General features: G+C 41.6%; 1 non-coding gene across 1 annotated transcript; it reads left to right on the forward strand.

Moving 5' to 3' along the window:
• The first annotated feature begins 10,361 nt into the window (after window positions 1–10,361).
• On the forward strand, window positions 10,362–10,434 carry TRNAE-CUC (transfer RNA glutamic acid (anticodon CUC)). The gene has a single exon. It is a non-coding gene; the product is annotated as a tRNA-Glu (tRNA).
• The last annotated feature ends 4,259 nt before the right edge of the window (window positions 10,435–14,693 follow it).

Here is a 14,693-nt window from a genome sequence, read left to right on the forward strand (position 1 = left end):
TAATAGAGAAATGGAACCAAAGAAGGCAAGATAGCAAGACTAGTGGGGAAGGTGCCTCTGAAGATGGCAAGAGGGCCATGAGGAGCATCGCATAGCTGGGTGGGCCAAGCCAGCTATTGGAGAGAGGGTGGGAGTCCACATGCAAGGTCAGATCCAAGGTCTATGAGAAAAGAGGTCAGGAGGAGTTAACCTCAACATGTTTCCTCTGGAAAACACCTCTCTCAGAAAGGTAGAAGTAAACATCCTAGATATCAGTATTTTTTACAAAACACTAAGTTGATCTTACAATCGACTGCATTCCCACCTCAGCAAGCTATTTCCTCCTCCAAAGATGTGTTTGTAAATCTGTAGAAACAGCCTAAATCCATACTATAATGCCTGGTAGGAATTCTAGCCTTTTCTCTGTAAAGGTCAATTTCTTACTAATGACTCTTCTCTCATGGAAACGCATGGTTGTCTGAAGTGGGTCACAGAGATCCGATGATTTTTCCAAGATAAACTAATTGTCTACATTAGTTGATTTAAACATTTTGCCCGAAGAGGGGCACCTGGGTAGCTCAGTGGTTGAGCATCTGCCTTCGGCTCAGGTCGTGATCCTGGGGTCCTGGGATCAAGTCCCACTTTGGGCTTCCCACAAGAAGCCTGCTTTTCCCTCTGCCTATGTCTCTGCCTCTCTCTGGTCTCTCATAAATAAATAAATTGAAATCTTAAAAAAAACCCAACATTTTGCCCAAAGAAACTATTTCTTCTTTCTGTGGAGAGAATAATCCTATCTGAAAAAGTATGTTCTTATTTATGTTGGAAATTCCCTTTTCAAGGTGAGCCTATGACTATGCATACATGGATGCCATGTCTTGACAGTTCATAGCATCATGAGCATCACAGTTATATCAGAAAGAAGCCCTATGGGTAAGTTTTACTTCTTGACTCAGGTAATAATGGTACCTTTACATCAGTTGCAGGGCAATTTATTAATTTGGGTCATTTAAACTGGTACTTTAATCACCTAAGTCAAAGAAGCCAAGTTTTCGTTTTCATGGCAAATACAGTTTGTAGACCTTATTGTTTCTTTGCATTTGTCCCTAGGGTATATTGGAGGGGGGGCCTTACAAAATCTTCACACCAAGAGAGCTACTGAAGTTCCTACTATCAGGCTGACATCAGAAATGTCCCCTCCTGATGGTATTTCCCCAGTTGAAAAGTAGATGATTTTATAACTTTAAAATGCACAACTGAATAAGGGTTGTACCTTAGTGAGGGATAAAGTGGGAAGAGACATCCAAAATCCTGAAAACTCAGATGTAAAAAGAGTAATGTGATGCGTGGAGAAATTGCCAAAATGGTAATCCTGAGTATATAAAAGGGAAGCACCCAAGAGATGACCTTATTTGTCCCTTTGGAACAGAAGTGACATGCCCTGCTAGAAGCCTGCTCTGACCACAGTTGTACTTCATGCTTCCCATGAAACTGACAGATGAAGGTGGCATCCATTCCCTTCCAAGTTAACTCCACTTGTACATACTGTTTTTCCCAAAGCAATTGCTTTCCATTTAAATAACCCAGGCTGCCTTTAAAAAGTCTTGCATGAGAATTAACTTACACATGATCCTTAACCACTCCGTAAACATTAAAGTGTCGTATGAATGCTTAATCTTACAACAGGGGGACATAAATCTACCTGAAAATAAAGATGTAAAAGGCACTGCTAAATTTCCATCTGATTGTAACTAAAAAAAATTAATGAAGACATTTTAGTATTATAATTCTTGTAAGGCGAGTCGTAACTCCACATAAGACTTTAACAAATGCTTCTAGTCTAATGCACCCCCTCACCCTGATTACTTTGAAATGCGTGAAAACGCTCTGACAAAACAGTTGCTTATATAAATATCTGTGGTCTATTATTTATGTGTGCATTGAAAGCCAGGCAATGGAATTCATGAAAGGTTAGAGCTGAAATGAACCTTTGAAGTCTATGCAGTATATTTCCCATTAACTAGTCTGTGACACAGGCAAGATTTGAATTTAGGTCTCTCTACTCTCGATTATCGTTCCATTCATTATGGAGTTCATTGTTGTCTCTCTTTAAATTATTTAATTTTTGAGAAAATTAATAATTTTACCAATTTGCTTTTAAAACTTTATCTTTGGATAGGAATGTCTAAAATTTGGGAGATATCACCAGCTTCGACGGGAAAGTATGGGAAAGGATCATTTCATAATGCACGTTATAAATCATTTGTAAGCCTAAGAAACAGCTCTCTCTGACTCAAACGTGGGTCAGGAATGCTTATTAGCAAAGTAAGTCTTTGAACCTTGAAAATATTTCATTTTCATTTACGAAATCTGTAAATTCTTTTTCTTCCGTGATGATCACGTTGAGTCCTTGTTTAAATCAAAGATTAAATCCCCAAACTCACTGTAGGGAAATAAATGTTCCAAGTTTTGGTTGTACAACTTTAAGGAAAATCTAAAGTCCTTTTTTGTTGTTGTCTCATTCAGATCATAATAAATATTTCATTCCCAATCTAATGGATTTGGCTTGGAGGTACCTTACATAGCCATATTGCGATGTTAGGGTTTGGTTTGTTTTAAAAATTTATAGCAATTCCAAGCAGAAGTTAGATCTGTTCTCACAACTGCCAATACCGCAGGCCATTTTCTATAAACATCTTCTAAAAAAAAATCAAACACACATTACCCAAAGAACCAGAGACACAGCTGTTTCTGGTTCTGATCTTAAGAGACAACAACTTTTGCTTGGCCAAGTGCAAGTGAGAAGGGAATTGATGAAGTCTGATCACCTATTCCAAGGAGTTCTGCCTGGGGATGGAAAAAATGGAAGAGGATGTCTCTGACATCACTTACTTATTTAATTCAAAACTTATTTCTGAGCCGAGATGAGAAAGCAGAAGTAGTAAGAGAATCCATATAGTCCAAAATGAGATGAAGAACCATTTATTTTGTCTTTCTTATTTTAAAAATATAAGCCCTTTGAGTGAAATGTATACTTACCATATGACCTAGCAATTCCATTCTTCGGTATTCATCCAAGAGAACTAAAAACACATGTTCACACAAAGACTTCTACACAGTTTTCCTTTTACTCCTGAAACCCCCACGCTGGAAGCGCCCCAAAAGCCTGTTAATAAAGTAGAGTATAGCCATACAATGGAATATTATTCAATAAAAAAGAACAGAGTACTGATACGTAAAACCACATGGATGAATTTCAACATTCTGCTGAGTGAAAGAAGCCAGAGACGGAGGAGAAATAAAGGTTTATTCTATCTATATGAAGTTCCAGAAGAAACAAAACTACTCTGTGGTAGAAGAACATCAGAATAGAAGAGTCGCTTCCAGGTACAGGTGGTGGGATATTGACTGAGAAGGAGCATAAGACACTTTTGGGGTGCTGCTATGTCTTGATCGGGGGCGGTGGCATGAGTATATATCAGGGTTTCTCAACCTTATTGCTACTGACAGTTTGGGCTGGATCATTCTCTCTTGAGGAGGGCTGTGTTATGCATTATAAAATATTTAGCAGTGTCCCTGGCCTTCATCCACTAGATGCCAGTAACACCTCCCCTTAACTCAGAAGTGATAACCGAAAATGTCTCCAGACACTGCCCAACGACTCCCGGGTGACAAAGTCACTCCTGTTTGACAACCACTGGAGTGGTTCATCAACCCTTATCAAACTATACACTTGAAATGGATATACTCATTTTATTGGATGCAAATTATACTTTGACAAAGTAAATAAAAAAATAAGCCCATTGTGGGGGGAAAGAAAGCGTAGTTTGACCATGGAGACAAGTGCTATCTCAGCCAAGTGATCAAGGTCAACAACAACAGATGAGTCATGCCGACAGTAAGTAGCCTGGATACCATGTGGTGAGAATTGCACTTTACCTCTGTGGTCTTCCTCCCACAAACACATAACCCTCATCTAATCGTAAGGAAAGCATCAGATAAATTCCAGTAGAGGGATGATCTATAAACTACCTGAGCAGTACTCCTCGAAACTACCAAAAACAAGAAAAGTCTGGCAAACCGTCACGGCCAAGAGGAACCTAAGGAGACAGGACAACTAATTTAATGTGGGATACTAGATAGGAACCTGCAAGTGAGAAAGGACAGTAGGTAAAAAGGAAATCTGAATGAAGTTGGGACTTTAGTTCATAATAATAATGTATTAATCTTGTTTCACTAATGCTGACAGATGTCCCATACTAAAGTAAGATGCTAATAATCAGGGAATCTATGTGAAGTGTATGGGAACTCTCTACCATGTATGCAGTTTTTTCTGGAAACCTAACACTTTTCTACAATAAAATGTTTGTTAAAAAATAAGCCCTTAGTGTATCGACACTGAATTTATAGAGCATTCGGAAATCGGACCATCTTTTACCATTTATTTCGTCGTTCTTGTTTGTTGCTAAAGACATTTTATGGTCATTGTCAGCTACCTTAAGATCTCTGATCTCATAAATGACCTTCAAATCTGCTCAGGGCATGTTGGGGCTAAATAAGATTAAATTAAATTCGGTAAACATTTTTTGAGCACTTACTATATGCCACACATTGAACTAATTACTGGGGACATGAAGATGGATGAGATCTGGTCCGTGCTCTCCAGGAGCTTGGTGCTCGAAGGAGGGCATCATCTGGTGTAATGGGGAAGGAACGTCAAGGTGGAAAATACTGTTTTATGTGAGAACCCTTTCCTCTCTCACAAAACAGATTGTAGTGATTCTGGCCTAGGGAGGGCCGAAGCCTGGATTAAGGTGGTAAAGGGCTATTTTGAAGAAAAGAGAAATAGAGGTCAATGGGAAGTAGGAATATGTCTTTAACCCACCCTCATTGTCCTCATGACGCTTGCAGTGTTGGCCTGCAGGGGCAGTTGGAAGAGTTTTGTGAGCCATGATATCTGCTTTCTTTTTTTTTTTTTTTTAATTTATTTTTTATTGGTGTTCAATTTACTAACATACAGAATTACCCCCAGTGCCCGTCACCCATTCACTCCCACCCCCCGCCCTCCTCCCCTTCCACCACCCCTAGTTCGTTTCCCAGAGTTAGCAGTCTTTACGTTCTGTCTCCCTTTCTGATATTTCCCACACTTTTCTTCCCCCTTCCCTTATATTCCCTTTCACTCTGTGTTAATAGCAGAACAATCATACTATGCCAGACGGACTTTGATGCCTGATTGTGGTTCGACCTCCAAGTGTTCCTATGGCTCTACTTATACCCACGTCTCCATAGCTGGACAGATGTGTGGAAGGTTTGAGCCAGATGTGGGATAAGTCTCTGAAACTTCCTGCATCTCCATTTCCTTATGTGCAAGCAAAAGAGGGACTCACACCTCAGGAAGTGGTTGGGGTAGGGTAAAGGGAAAAAAAATTTAATAAGTGATTAGGCACTTCAAAATGGTGGGTTTTACTATCTAGATCTCTATCTTGACCTGGAACTAACATGGCCACTTTTATTCTGGCCACTTTTGCCATTTTATTTTATTGTATTTAAAGATTTTATTTATTTATGCATGAGAGACACGGAGAGAGAGGCAGAGAGAGAAGCAGGCTCCCCATAGGGAGCCCAATGTGGGACTCGAACCCAGGACCCCAGATTCACGACCTGAGCCAAAGGCAGACGCTCAACCACTGAGCCACTGAGCACCTCAAAGGAGGTGCCCCTCCTTTGCCATTTTAGAATATGACCTATCATGGGGGAGATGGTGTGGCATGGCAATTAAGAGCATGGACTTTGGAGTCAGCAAGGCCCTGGATTTAAATCTCAGCTTGACTGTTTGCCAGCTTCCTTGGATAGAAGCTGCTTTTACTTTGCAGATTTCCAGGGAGGATTTGATGAAATAACATACAGTTAAGTACCAAGCACAGTGCTTGGTGGGCCACAAGCCTACGTGATGATGAAAGTTGTTATTTGATCCCTTTTCCTCACCTACGTTCCACTGGAATGTAAGCTCCATGAAGGCAGGAATTTTGATTTCACCCATGGATGTGTCCAAGCACCTGGAATAGGTGGCTAGCATCTGGGGTGGAGAGGTGGTGGTGCTTATGAAATAGTTGTTGAATGAATGAATGAAACTGTGTGCTTTACTGTCTGCCACACACACTGTGGAAGACCCTATGGGGACAGCAAACTGTGGGCCGAAGGACACCTGTGCAATTTTTTAATATCCCAATAGTCCTGTTGCCTCAGGCAGGCAAATGATCCATTCGGGCTCCCCAGCTGTGGTGGGCTGAGGATGGCCACAAGTTTTTGACACGCTTCCCATAGAGAGATGGTGTCTGTGTCCCCTGCCCTTGAATCCAGGCAGGCTCCATAACTGCTTCGACTAATAGAATACAGCAGAAGTGAAGTTGGACCAGTTTTCAGGACCAGCCTACATGAATAGGTAGTCTCCATTTTGTGTCTCTTGAAATCTAGCTACCGTGTAAGAAGTGGGACCATCCTGTGACCACCATGCTGTGAGAAGCTAAATCCAAATGGAAAGGCCTTGAAGAAGAAGATAAATGATATACCATGTGGAGGTAATAGATAACTGGAATGCCAGCCATGGAGAAAGTTCCTAGCTGTGGTGAAAGAAACTCTAAAGTGTTGTGAGCCATGGAAACTCTAAAGTTTCCATGAAACTTGGAATCATAGGAGCCACTTACCAGTTTTTGTGTTCCCCACCCCTGTGTTCCCAGAAATAAAACTGAGGACCTGCCCACTTTGAGCAGAGAAGAGAAAGAGGCAATTTGCCATGCCGATGAGTGCAAAAATCCCTCTTTGGGGTGACATTATGAAAAAAGTGGGCACACAAGCTTCCCATAAGTAAGCGTGGTAGTCAGCCACCAAGATTAACCAATGATTCTCATCTACTGGTATTTACATCCTTGTGTCGTCTTTTCCCAGGCAAAGAGGGCTGACCCAAGTGATTACTAAGATAATGTGGGAATGACGAAGTATGATTTCTGAGCCTAGGTCATGACGTTGCAGTTGCCATGTTGATTCCATTGGACTGCTTGCACAGAGGAAGTGAGCTGTCATGTTGTGAGGATGCTCAAGCCGTCCATAGAGAGGTCTATGTGGGCAGGAGCCAAGGTTTCCTACCACCAACCAGATGCCAGTGTGGAAGTAAGCTGTGGAAGTGAGCTACCTTGGCAGCGGATCGATCCTCCATCCTTATTCAAGCCTTCATATGAATGCAGCCTGGCTGCTGACATCTCAACTGCAACTTCATAAAAGGCCATGCATGACCTGGAATAACTTAGTCAAGCTACTTCCACATTTCTAACCCACAGAAGCTGTTGGATGATAAATGTTAATTGAAAATTTTGGGGTAATGTGATGGCAATAAATAAGGTAGCCACCACCCCCATCCACACTGTATTTGTTTTTGTTTCTTTGCTATTCTGTTGCTATGTTCACTCAGGTGTAGCTTGTATTTGGAACTCAAAGCTTTACAAAGTTCTTTCCCAGCTCTGTGGTGTCTCAGGAAACTAGATCCTGCTTTACTGATACTCTGTACTTCTTTCTTTTTTTTAAGATTTTTATTTATTTTTTTGATAAACAGAGAGAGAGGCAGAAACACAGGCAGACACATGCAGGGAGCCTGACATGGGACTCGATTCCGGGTCTCCAGGATCAGGCCCTGGGCTGAAGGCGGCGCTAAACCACTGAGCCACTCAGGCTGCGATACTCTGTACTTCTGTTAATGGTAAGTAGACCCCACCTTGTCATGTGCCTTACAAAAGCCAGGCTCTTTGAGGTGGTGGCACTTACAAACCAGTCCAAAGTTGTCTAATGGACCCATGTGTTCAGAACCATTATTACTACTACTCCTATTTTGGTCGTAGGCGACTCTTATTTAAAAACAAATCCAAACACTATTTGTATGGGGAAATCCCTGCTGAAGCCCAACTAGGCCATACCATCAGGGCTTGTACCCTCCAAGCACGTGCATGAGCAGACCTACAAAGAAAAGGGATGATGGAAGAGTGAGCAAATTAGAGGCTCTTCTCTTTAGTGACCAGTGGAAAAAACTCTTAATATTGTGACTTGGGCTCTGCTTCTCCCGCTTTCTTCCTGAATAGTAAGTTGGCAGTCACACCAGGAACTTCTCACCTACGCTTTCTTAGAAGTTACTTTTCTAGATGAGTGCTTCTCCAAGGGTTCAGAATTAATTAATCAGAGCAGGGGGTAGTTGTCTACACTGTAGGGAGGAGGCTTTTCATGTGGCCTTCCTGACTCCTCACCCATGCATCTGGATGTGCTTTCAGAGGCTGACGATTGCCTCTGTATGAAGTGATTAGGGAGTGGTGAAGAGGACCCCTGAAAAGTCCTGCCCCCGCTTTAGCAGAGGGAGACAAGAAAGAATAGACTTTGATAAGGCAGAGAATAATTTCATTGAGTCTCAAGACCTTTTGTCAACTGGGGCCAGAAAACCCAGGAATGGGTTTCTGAGCTAGGAGTGTGTTGTTATCTCTCTGGGAGAATTTTAAGAGGAGAATCAGTGATGGTCTCATGCAAATGGCTTATATTTTCTCGTCCTGTAAGTAGAACATTGAGTCATATGACCTCAAAAACAATTTGTCCAACTCTAAAACTCCATGAAGAGTGTACATGGTGTGGTTTGTTCTCCACAGAACATACTGCTTTCTCATTTGGATGAGCACCCAGGAACCTTACTAGCTGCCATCTTCATTTTTATTTTTGTCTTGTGCCAATGTTGTCATGGTCGCGCAAGTTGACTCTGCTGTTATTTTTTTTTTTATTTATTTATTCATCTAAGACAGAGAGATACTGAGTGAGAGAACATGAGCAGGGAAAGGGGCAGAGGGAGAGGGAGAAGCAGATTCCCCACTGAGCAGGGAGCCCGAGACCCCAGAATCATGATCTGAGCTGAAGGCAGACCCTTAACCATCTGAGCGACCCAGGCACCCCTTGACTCTGTTGTTCTACATCTTTTTTCTCTTTGTACAATTTCATAAAGCAGGTTTATCCTCAGTTTGAATATCTCATGAATATATAGGGGGGAAAGTAGTTGATTATGTTTGCATCAAAATAAGTTCAATAAAGCTGAGTGGGAACAGCAGTAGAGGTTCTAAGTTACACCAATTCATGGACTAGGAACAGGATGAGAAGGGAGATAATTTATAACCAACCAGCAGCTGGGGGGATAGTGAATTGATAAGGCCACAGTCACAGACCTCTAACTGATGGCTCTACCATCTGTATAGAATCTGTAGTAACTAAGAATGCATTGTTTGGACATGGGTCTCAGTGTGACTCTGTGATCAAGTCACAGAAAAAGCGATGGCCAGAAAAAGATCAAATTAATCCCCATAGTTTATGTTGCACAGTCTCCGATCAGTTGAGAATGTTTTCTCGGCCATGGCTTAATGAACCTTAGTTTAATGATTCCACTGGAGAAGCTTCTACAACAACATGATAACAACAGGACCACAAACCTTTACCTAACAATTGTCCTTTGCGGGCATGTTCTGGTCAAGTTTCGCAAGCAAGCAAGGAAACAACAACCATAAAAATGATCTGTATGCATGTGTATGAACTTGGCTTCTGCCTTGTGTCCACATTTCTCTAGCTCAGGTTGTGTTCAGGGTACACGTGCAAAGGCCCTGTATTTCCAGGAGGCTCCCATGTGGTGCGTCTGCAGTGATTCAGACTGGGGATTGTGGTCTGCTTGATTTGGCCCCGTTGGTCAGGTCACCATGTGGATCTCTGACACATGATGATCACAGAGGTTTGAGCATCTTCACAAGTATCTGCAGGTGTGTGACACCTGCTAGTTTGAAGAAATGGAGCAGAGGCAGTTGATTGCCTCTTGCAATCTGTGCAGCAAGGCAGGGTTATATAGAAAATCCACCTCGATCCATCCATCTGATGCAGAGCTCATAGAGGTAGAGAAATGAAAACAAAGAAACCTGCATTAGTGTGGGACCCCAACAAAATGTGTATGGGGGTGCTCCTATGACCAGACTCCAGAGCAAGTGAGGGTCTTCACTATTGTGTCAACCTATGTTTATCTGTGGGACATGGATTCCTCTCACAATTGTGTTTTTTCTTAAGAACATTCCTAAAAAAAAAAAAAAAAAAAAGAACATTCCTGCTTTTCTCCTTTAAAAAGGAACTTATTTATCGTAGTAGAAAAGTAGGAGATATATCTAAATTATAAAGTAGAAAACAACAGTTCCTCATAGAACATCTCTTTGGAAACAACTTCTGTTAATATTTGGTACATTTCATGGAAACTTTTTCCCAACATGGGCATGTGCGTGTGTGTGTGTGTGTTTGTGTGTATCGCAAAATTAAGATTAAATATGTATAGAGGTGCCTGGCTGGTTCAGTTGGTAGAGCACAAGACTCTCAATCTCAGGGTTGTGAGTTCAAGCCCCACGTTGGGCACGGAGCCTACTTTAAAAAAAAGATTAAATATGTACAATTTTCTATCCCGTCTTCACTCAACATTAAATTTTTACTGTCTCATTAAAATTTAATTTGAATGCATAAAGTTCTCTAGTAAAGAGACGCTGTATAAGTGCTATGGAGTCAAACAGATCCCAATTCTGGTCCTGATTCCTTCAGCATCTGGGTCTGTCAATGGGCAAATGACCTCAGTTTCACCATTTGTAAAATGGGGATAATATCAGCTACTTCATGTGGCTTCTGAAAGGATTAAATAGGGTAATATCCACAAATCCCTGACATAGTCTGCAGATAATAAGTGTGAAATATCCGTCAGCTAGTCTGATTCATCGCTCTGCTGTTGGAAATGGAGTCAGTGCTCAATGTTTTTGCTCTTTATCGTGTTGCCATGTTTGCCTCCATCCCAAATGATTTCCTTCGGTTAAATTTCTAGCCGTGGAATAAAGGGCAGAAACATTTTAAAGGCTTGATTTGAATGCGCTTCTAGATCAGTTGTATCTAATTGCACCCACACTGATGTTGCCTAACACTGGTCATTTGGCTCCACCCTTGAGAGCATTATATACTATCTTTTGTAACTGTGCTAATGTAATAGGCAAATAATGATACTTCATTTAAATATGAATTTTGTTGGTTGCCTAGTGGTATTTAATATTTTTCATACATTTATCTTCCTTTGTGAATTTTCTGCCCATCAATCGATACCTATTATCATGTGCCACTTTTGTGCCAGACACTGCCAGATGTGTCACAGGGACACATTTGTGTCCAAACAGACATGATCCAAGCTCTGATAACACAGCATTTGCTGAAGGTGCTCCTCTCGGCAGGCACTGGACTACATGCTTACCTTGATGATAATGTGAAGCACTCTGCATTTTCCTGGTTAATAATTAGTCTCCTCTGGCTAATCCAAAGTCTGTTCGGCCACTTCCTTATTTCGGCCACGTTCTTCAGAATTGAAGATGCTATGTTTATCTATTCTGGATAAGTACACTGCTGTGGTATGAATGTAAATTTCATACACACACATGAAACAGACGTGGGTGGATGGACTCACTACAGAAGGCATCGAGAAGAGACGTGTGGTGATGGGTTAATAATATTTGGCTGGCCGGAAGAAGCTGAAGAATATGTGAACGATATAAACCACACTAAACAATTTTAGAACGTGTAAAGCTGGTACACTTGATCAATTTAAGGTGGCGTGCTTTGAATCTTCAGGTTGAAGAGCCTGTCCTGCATTTGGCAACTCAAGTAGAGGCACTCTGTGGGAGCCACCCACTGACCTGCACAGCCACTGTCCAGTTGTATCCTAGATTAGAAGATCAGCTTCGGTTGACAGCTGTACGGTGGCAGCTGTCTTGCCTTTGGAGGTGCACTAGAACAGTCCAATGGTAGGTACAGGTGAGAAAGTTTCTCCTTACTTTCAGTGGTAGGGTAGGAGTCCCCAGCATCGTATGACACTTTCAGAGAGTTGTCGTTCCCAGGGATGTTTATATCCCCCTCTGGTGTACTGTCACCTTCTAATTTAGCAGGATATTATTTATTGCCCTCTGCCTATGGTCATTCTGCCAACTTGTATTTTCATCACAATCCACAGCATTCAAAGAATTCTCACATATATTATCACAATGATTCTGAGAGGTGTCAAAAGCTGGCTCCCCAAATATCACCAACACATGATAAGACAAAGCTGACCTTTTCGCTTTGGCACTCTCTCAGAGGGATGAGGGTAAGGTCAGAGTTCATTGAGAATTGGAAGTTTGGCTTAAGGCACATCTTTCACTGCGGGAGGCTCAGTGAGGAGTGGGTGAGCCTCACCATATACATCTCGGACTGGTGAAAATAGCAAGATGAGGATTTTGAGGTGAGGGATTCAAAGACTATGAGGGTGCAAATCGTCTGTCGATGCTTTCCATTGAAGAGTCCATGGTTCCGCTGGCAAGGTCCTATAATAAACAATCAAACCATTTACTTGGGCAGGGCAGTCCTGGAGAGACAAAGTAATACTGATGAAGACAGTGGAATAGTAAAGTCATGTTAGCATAGCCAGGAAGGTGTGGTTTGGGTTCTCAGTGTCCAGGCTGAATGTGGGGTAGACTATTTTGACTCTTAGAGGAAAAATACTCACATATCCATTTTAGAGGTGAGGAAACATGAGGCTCAGGAAGACCAAGTGGCTTCCCAGGGTCATGCATCTAATTAGCTGTGGAGCGAGAACTAGCCCTGTGCTTTTTTCCATCTTGTCCATTAAGCACTGTCCCTCAAGCTGTTCGTCTTGCCCTTTGTCTCAAGTCTCTCTGGGCATTGATCAGTTGCTATAGCAAAAGGAAGTTTCAAATTGATTTTAGGGTTTAAGTCACGCAGTCTTACTTGAACAAATGATAAAATGCTTTGCTGAGAACGGGTGCGTCCAATGAGTCTAAATGCACTCCGCTCTCCGTGTTTCAAAGATAATTCATGGATAAAGAATAGGGAATTGTGTCCTTACTAGAAATTTGATGTGACATATTAATCATTAACATGGCACTGGTGGCTGTAGCAATCGTATGCAGGAGGCAGAAATCTTGGATTATTTCTTCATAGGGTGTCTTTAAGTGGGAGCAAAGGAAGGAGAGAAAGAGGGAAGCATTCAGAGTGGGTCCCATTCTCTCTCTTACTATGTACATTGAGTCCCTTCAGTTAATTTCACCTCCCTGGCTCCTCTGTCCTCCCAACCCTCACCCACCTCACCCTCACCTCCTATGTGGTTCAGCTGCTTCTGTGTATATATTCCACGAAGGAAAAATGTCCCCAAAGGAAAATGACTAGGGAGAGAGATACGATACAGTGCTAAGGGAAAGCTCAGTAGCAGGAATTCAAGTCTTGGTGGGGTAAATGAGACACAGATTGTCTTTTTGTATATCCACTAAAATGGAAGATTCATATGTGCAGCGGTAAAATCACTTACAGATTGGATCACCAGGGCTAAAAGCATTCAATGGGCACTTGAAAACATTTGTTGAAAGAACGAATGTACCAACAAGTGGCCACTTATGACCATTTTGCTTCTGAGCAAAAATCACGATGCAATTCAAGATGACATGGTTTTTTTTGAACTCTGGTTCTGGACACGACAGTGAGGATTTATCCTAATGTCAGTGGTGTGTGAGTCAGATCACAGGTAGGCAGACAGTGTTAGGGTTTGGTCGTATGTTTGCCTGCTGCTGCTGCCAGGTCCTTATCCAGGTGTGGAGATGGGATGAGAGAGACAGATGCTCAGAAGAGAGGAATGGTGGATGAGCCCTAGACTGAATACTTTAGCTAAGGCTGGGGGGACATGCGTAAAGAGGTGGGGTGACATCGGGGAAGCAGAGCTAGTTGGATTGGAAACCAAATGGATTTTTGATAGGTTAGCTGGTTCTAAGGTTTTCTGTGAATCATGCTCTAATGTTATTCTCCATGAAATAACTTAGAAGAAACCCCTGAAATCCCAGAGAAGACTCAAGCACCAGGGGTCTTCCAACAGCAGATCATATCTGGAGAGGGGACTTTGGCTCTTGGGAAAGTGTGTGATTAACTAACTATGGTAGAACATTTTGAATTATTTTCTGTAATTTTTACAACTCAAACTGGGTTGGCTGGTAGACAAATTTCTCACTAGAGGGAAGAAAGATCCTAACCCTTCAAGCCATAGGAAGCTCAGTGGTAAGCACAGGACAGCCAAAGCTTCTTGTTTTAAAAACTCATCTGAAGATGCTTATAGAAATACTGTAGATCTCATAAAAAATGATTAGCCCCTCAAGTGATCTAACATATTTTAAAATTTCACAAATAGGATGTTATCTATTTTAATATATGTCCTTTGATACCCTTACCTGTATATATATGTTGTACTAAAGACCATTGCTCTTACTGTCTGCTACACAAAACAATTTTCCAGTTGATCGTAAATTCTATTTATCTGTCAATTAATTATTTATTAATTTAAGGGCACATCACTCAGAGCGTTAGTAAGTGAAAGTATCTGTTGAGTCTAGTTAATTTGAATAGTTATGGGGCACCAAATTAAATATGAAATGCAAATATACGCAAAATACAAATACATGAACAAACTGATAAAATTGCTAATTGCTCTGCCTTTTTATAGAAGCTTCTGTGTGGCAAGCACATGGAAGAAAAGATTGCTCCTAGCTATACCATTTCTTTGTCTCCGGCTTGATGCAAGCAAATTAGGGATATAATCCTTTTTCTAT

Source organism: Canis lupus, chromosome X (genome assembly GCF_003254725.2).
Source record: "Canis lupus dingo isolate Sandy chromosome X, ASM325472v2, whole genome shotgun sequence".
NCBI lineage: Eukaryota > Metazoa > Chordata > Mammalia > Carnivora > Canidae > Canis > Canis lupus.